The sequence below is a fragment of the Oryza glaberrima genome, chromosome 12, assembly GCF_000147395.1.
Source record: "Oryza glaberrima chromosome 12, OglaRS2, whole genome shotgun sequence".
In the NCBI taxonomy this organism is placed as follows: domain Eukaryota; kingdom Viridiplantae; phylum Streptophyta; class Magnoliopsida; order Poales; family Poaceae; genus Oryza; species Oryza glaberrima.
Window position 1 is genome coordinate 22,895,921 of NC_068337.1, and position 7,529 is coordinate 22,903,449.

Sequence of the window (7,529 nt, forward strand, 5' to 3'; positions counted from 1 at the left end):
AAAAGACCGAGACCGAGAAATTCGGTTAGTAATTCGGTCTCAGCCTGTCAAAGACCAAAATTTGTTCGGGTGATTTGGTTATTGGGCTCGGTTAACCGAATTAACCGAGAAAACTGAATTGTGGCCCAATAGGTCCAAGAGGCCTAATAAGCCCAATACACCACTAAACCCTAGAGGTCACTTGCTCCAACCCACATCCTCATCCATCTGACCATGCTCATCACGCCGCCCTTCATCCATCCCGCACCACCCTCCGTTGCTTCGCATCCCCATCTGGCCATCCATCCTGCGCCGCCCTCCGCCTCCATCGCGCCGTTCTGCCGCCTCCGCCTCCATCACGCCGCGCCACCGCCGCCGCCGCCCTCCGCATCCCCATCCATCCAGCGCCACCTCCGCCTCCGCCTCCACCACTCCGCACCACCTCCTCTGCCTCCATCGCGCCGCGCCGCCGCCTCCGCCCTCCGCCCTCCGCCCTCCATCTCTACTCCACCCTCCGACTCCATCTCACCGGCGTGCCGTCTCCGCCCTCCGTCTCCACCTCGGCATCGCCTCCGTCTCCACTCTCCAATCTCCAGCCAGCCCGCCTCCACCTCGGCGCCTCCATCACGCCGGCCACATCCCGCATCCGTCTCTATTTGTGACTTGTGAGTTGTACTGTGGCTGTTGTGAAGTTCAGACTTAAGACCTATCTTGTGATATATTATTTGGTGTTTGATGTTGCCTATTATTTTGTATTTTTGTGATATATATGACTATGAAAAAATGTCTGAAAAGAGGGGAAATGCTGTCAAGTTTTTTCATTCCAAACTTATCTCCTGAAAATTCGGTCAGACCGAGACCGAGACCGAAAAGATCGCGACCGAATTTGTCGTACCTAAGTTTCCAAAGACCGAACTAACCGAACAACCGAAGACTGAGACCAAATTTTTCGGTCTAACCGAAAGTTTTCAAATTTTGACTTCAAAAATTCAAATTTTGAGTTGAAAGGATTTTAAATCTAGATTGAAAGTTTTCAAAATTTGACTTCACGTATAGATTTGCTTTCAATCTATTACTAAAAAAATCTTCTAGAAAAAGAGTCTTATCTTAATTACCGTCGTTATCTGAAACTAACATATTAGTTACGTTAGATATACTCGTCGGAAAAATAAAAACCACGGAAAAAATCCACCGGCATACGCGATTAAAAAAACGACGGGAAAAATGGAAATCCGAAAGTGAAAAAAAGCAATGGAAAGAAAAAAAAAGAAAACCCACCCTCAGGCCGTGTGAGTGTTGCCGGCGCGCACGCGCCAACTATGAAGCCCCCCCCCCCCCCCCCATTAAGTTGCCTGCATCGATCCGTCGAGCACCCTCGTTCCTTCTCCGCACCGTGCTCTCTAGAGAGAAGGGATCAGGAAGCTAGTGGCTGGGTGAGGTTTTCGTAATATCGTCCTGGTTCTTAATTTGCAATTCGATCTCTCGCGCGCTTAAAAAATCATCTTTTACAGACGAGCTCTATGAAGACGATGATTATTTACATCTATAGGACATCCCGAATATTTTTTAGTCCCCCTATAAAAATAAAAGGAAATATAGATTTTTCAGTAGTGATGGTAGCATAGGGACATGGGTAAACATTAGCGTGATTCAATTAGCATACAACATTTACTTGTTGCAAAATACTAAAACCACTATAACCTGGCCGGCCTCTGTTTAAGAAAACCTAAATCCACTCCGGTTTCTGTCGTTGTCAAGTGAGAGGGGAGACTGTTATAAAACCGGCCCCAAAATCACATCGGAAACCAAACACGGAAAAAACGCCATAGGAGATCCAAACACGATGACGACACCGAGGCACGATATTTGATAACGGAGTTCAGCCGAGGCCTATATCTCCGGGGCACTGATTACAGGCGCTCCTCCCCGAACCAGCATATTACAGCGTATCAGAGTTACAACGACTCACGGCAGATCACCGCCGGCAGCCGCTCCCTCTCGCTATGCTAAGTCGCCATGCGGTTACAATAGGCACGCCCGTCTATTTATGAGAGATCCTAGGATAGAGTTCGACTCATACTCTAGTCCTACACCTAGTACAACTCTAAGTACTAAACTGTAACCGACTACGTACACATATTCGACACAAACTCTAACAGAGACAACGGACTACCAGGCAGTGGTGCCCAATCCTCCCCCAGATTCGGCGGGAGGAGAGGCGGCCGCCTACCAGGTGGCGGCGGCCTGGCTCAATGTTGCATTAGGCGGTCATAGGAAGCCTAGAAACCTTTGGTATAGGAGCTCTTAGTGGAGACCCCCGATTTTGGAAATCGAAAATCTTCTGTGTTTATTCGTACCAATCCCTGGATTAGTAGTTGGTACACACATACATAGTTGGATCACAACATATCATGAATGAATTCAGGCTAAAAGAGTTAAATACTTACATTAGGGCCAGGTAGGCCAACAACTATCAGAGAACAACAGCGGAAGACAAAATAATATAAGAGCCCGGTTAACATGCCACAGGCAGTCGACTGGGGAACGAGACCTAGAACAAGACCGCACTCCGATCATCTTGTTGGATACGCAAGCGTACCGACAAGGGCTTCTCTTCAACACTCTCCTAAAAGATATATAAATAGCAACGGTGAGTACCAACCGTACTCAGCAAGCCACCACAGCAACAATGCACATGATAGGGGTATTCAAAGGATGGTTATGGTTCTTTTGCGCAAAGCAAGTTTTGTAATTCTTTTCACAAGCCTAAAACCTAGCACAGACTGATCAAATTTTAGTTCCAGTATTCACATTAAACAACGACGGTTCTGTCCACCATCCATTGTGATCCCAAGGATAGTTTCCCGCCATTGAGTCGTCATGGTTTTCTGAGGACGTCCACCTTCCCTCCTCTCAGGAAGTGGCTCCATCAGCATAAAAATCATCATGCAATAACCCATCCCACACAAGTTAAGAATTTAGAGTCTAGCCAAGTGTAATACACGTCCCGGTGCTCAATAACCGTGAGCACGCTATTCGAATAGATTTGGTTTACTCACACTACAGTGGATGTACACTTTACCCGCACTCCGCGACTGCCCAACACATGAGCCTCGTCCCAACACATGAGACGCGCCACGGCAAAACTTTTCGATAACCTCGCATTGGCAGTACCCGCTCCATGAACTTAAATCCTCATGCACTCTAGGCGTCCATGTTTCTAGCAGTGAGAGGAGTTCTGGCGCTCCCGGGAAAGAGAAGTCTCACACACATATTAAATTATGGTTCAAGTTAAGTTCTCTCTCTCACAGACTCATGGCAGTCCTACCAATGGCGACACCGATGTAGGGCTCGCCTCTCGGCCCTACCTCAACGGCTGTCCCACCGTAGCGCACCTGCCTCACTCAGGGGTGAACCATCTATGCAGGGATACTGCCTCCGCTCGGCTATCTAGTCTGCTAGGTCTATACCCATACAAGAAGTGCGGTTGTACGAGGGGTCGTTTCATGCTTATCTTCATGGCTCGGTCCTTAATTGACCGGGGACGGTACTAGCCTTTTCCAGATACCACCCAAATCCACCGTCCGCTCCAGTCGAAAACAGTTGTTTTCACTTTATTTTCCTTTCATAAATCATGTCATCAATTTCATGGCAATGTGGCGCTCATGTCTCCACATGCCGCATCTCAATTACCTTCCCAAAGGTAATTGCCCAAGCATTTAGCATTTGATAAATATGAGTATGCATGATTCTAGAATAGCATTTCTAAGCAATTGTCATAATTGACTAGGGACTCATACGTAAACATGGTTACGAAGGAATAAGGGGTAAACAATAATCAAGGCATGGCATAATTCACAAGTAGGATGTTCATCATTACATGCAATTTTATTTATAAACAAAATAATTTCGCAATTGGGATCAACATGTTCAAGGAATAGTGATGACTTGCCTGCTCAGAATCGTCCTTATTCTTTATACAATCTTGATCAACCTTCACCTCCTGGAAGTTGCAGACGTTGCCTCACGACTAACCGATACACAAGGTCTATAATATGCGAGAAAAACCAATATTCAAACAACAATCAAATATGCGCAACAAAATGTACTATTCGTGTTTGCTAATGGATCCCAATCATGCTAAGGCTAAAGTTTCTTAATCTTTCTATTGTCATCATTGCCTATTTAAGAGTTAACCAACATAGCATTTATGGGATACATATATATTTGGCTAATCGGTGGTTTAGTCTATCAAATGGCTATGGAAGGATTATGGCTATGTATGCATCTATCTAAATAGGACGGTTATATACTAGAGGTTCTATTGTTAGATGGATTTAGGATCAATCAAATAATTACAGTGAATCATTTGTATTATTATTTTATTGATGGAAGCTTTACTTTAATTATGAACATATTTTACTTGTCACAATAAATTATAAAAGGTTAATAATTACCCATGCTTTGTATGTTAGAGTTGTTTAGGTTAATCATATTATGGTTACAGATTATCCCATCACATAATTTTACAATGAATAATCCTAACTTACAGTTGAACTATAATTATAATTATATGAGGTCAAGATTTATAACTAGTATTTATCTAATATACATGTTTGTCATATACTCCTTCTAATTTAATATATGCAACACGCAAATTAATACTATATCGTACAACTATAATGGGATGTATATTATATGTGTAAGCAACAATATCTTATTATTGGATCATATATTTGAGTAGTTGCTTTTTACTGTAAGCTATACAATACATGTTGATTTTAAGATGGCTCTGTTTGGTTAACTAATGGATGTCAACCGACTATATATATATATATATTCTACTTCACATGACATTGTATCGACTAATTTTAAGTGGTCCAAATACAACTAGCTCTATGATTATTCTCCTAAACAAGTTAAAGATTCATCTATATGCGTTTATATTTTAGTTACAAAATATGAGGCTAAACTTTATGTAAATAATTTATAAGTCATGGATTTAGTTATATTTGGACATAGACTAGTAAATGGCACTAATATTTTCCTATATACCCATTAATTTGAAGGATTGATTATAACTAATTTATGTGGTTGCTACAGTGACAAAACATATTAAAGATAATTCTGCTACTATACAATATCCATTTTTATTTATTGGCACACTATTTAGGTTAACTATTATCTAATCATTTGATATTAATTAATTTATAATTATAAATATATTTTATTAAATAGTGAATTATATACCATTGGAAAGCTTATGAATTTAGATGAATTTAGGTTCAAGTTTTACTCAAATCCGAGTTAAAATGAGAGAGTTATGCTAGTTTAAAGATTTGAATTAATTCTAATAATTGCGAAATGGTACTGTTCCTAATTCATTTATTTATAATACAACCTTATCCACAAGCTATAGTGACTGACAGGTGGGGTCTTCCTATTTTCTTTTCCTTTATTTTACTTTTCTTTCTAAAGGAATCCGTATGGGCAAATGACAGGTGGGCCCGACTCCTTTGACTAGGGTCAACCGGCCATTAAACCCGGTAGGGCCCGCTTGTCATAGACCCGAGACTACAAAACCTCCCTTAATTAGATTTCTAACCACCCGGACCCACATGTAATAGACACAACCAATAAAGATTAAGAAGGGGATTACTATTCACTAAACACGTGGGGCCCACTCTAATCTCTCCTCTCCTTTCTCGTTTTCTCTCTCTCTCTCCGCTACCTCCCTGCTCCCTCTCTTTCTCGCGGCTCGGCTACCCGGCGGCGATGGCGGCGGGACGAGGGGAGGGGCGGCGGCTTACCGACGGCGGCGGCGGCGCGACGACGGCGCATGGCGCGGCGGCACAAAGGCGGCGGTGCGGTGGCGTGAGTGCGGCGCGACGACGGCGCACGGCACGACGGCACGAAGGCGGCGGTGCAGCGGCGCGAGGGCGGCGGCGCGGCGGCACGAAGGCGGTGGCACGGTGGAGAGGGAAGAGGGGTGGAAGAGGGAGATGGAGTGGGGAAAATGGGGGGGTGGAGTATTTATAGCGGAGAAGGGGAAGAAAGAGAGGGGGAGGGGTGGCCGGCCTGACGTGACGGCGGCGCGGGCTCTGGACGGCGCGGGGCTCGGCGCGTGGTGATGGCGACGGGCGACGCGACAGCGACGGGCGACGCGACGGCGACGGCGGAGCGTCGACGGGACGGCGATGTGGCGACGGGACGGCGCGGCGCGGCGCGGGACTCGGCGTGCGCGATGGCGGCACGACGATGACGGGCGACGCGACGGCGACGGCGACGGCGGAGCGTCGACGGAACGGCGACGGGACGGCGCGGCGCGGCACGGGGCTCGGCGCGCGGCAGTGGGGAGGAAGAGGGCTAGGGTGGCTAGGAACTCCATCAAACACCTCATGTGCAATGAATAGTGCTATCCCTAATTAAACCCTATTTTAGCCTATCTCCTATACAATTTTAATCCTATAAACTCTAATTTTACTAGTTAAATGTTAACTAAATTTAAGTACTAAATCCTCATGAAAATTTATCCAAAATTATTACCACCCATATTTATTTATTTATCACACAAATGAATTCTTTTTTTTGGATTAATTTGGGTTATTGACCCTAAGGTGAACTTATATATTTTTGAAGACTTTGAGGTAATATTGAATTTAATATAACGACTTGTCATGATTAGTACATTAGCAGATTGGTCAAGTTTAGTTGTATAGCAATATATTTTACACAGATGGGTTCAATCTATTTATTCTATAAATAGTAAATTGAGACTCGGCACAATATTAATCTAATTGTTTAATTAAAAACTCACATATTTTTATAAAGCTTAATTTAATTATATGACCATTATTTTATATGAGTGACTTTATCAAGTGTTCAAATATTAATGTATATATATTTCCATGAAATTCTCATTTGTTAATAGGATCAGTATGGTGGTAATCATCATTTCATGTGGATTTATAATACTTCATGTGAGATTGGATCCAAATACATTAGATTTAATCTTACAATCCCATTAGTTAAACCTGACATAGAGCTATCAACATGGTTCGAATATTTAATATTTGATCTATGATTTATAATAAAAATTAATATTTTATTTGGCTTGCTTTCTTGTGCACTAATGTATTCTTGTATCATATATTTATTGTTTAGGTGTACGCCATTAATTTGATTCTCCATTGTTACAATTTATATTTGGCAAGCAATGACAACCATAACACCCAGCATGATGCAAAAGTTTTAAAAAGTTCGAAATTTTAGTGATTTTTATTATTAGGAATTTTCAGGATGTTACACTTAGGCAGCAGGTCGCCGCCTATAAAAATGGCATATATTCATTATATTCATTGGTCATTAGCCACAGTGGTCGGGCCTTCTGTAAAAACCTGTTTTAACCATCTATAAATTGGATTTTTTGTTTCTTTAGTAATGATCTTTATAGCTGGCTCTGCATGTGCACGAAGATACATGCAAGCCCCAAATGTTACAGAAGAGCATACTTCTTCTGTAAAAAATATAAAATATGAGGTATTTGGATT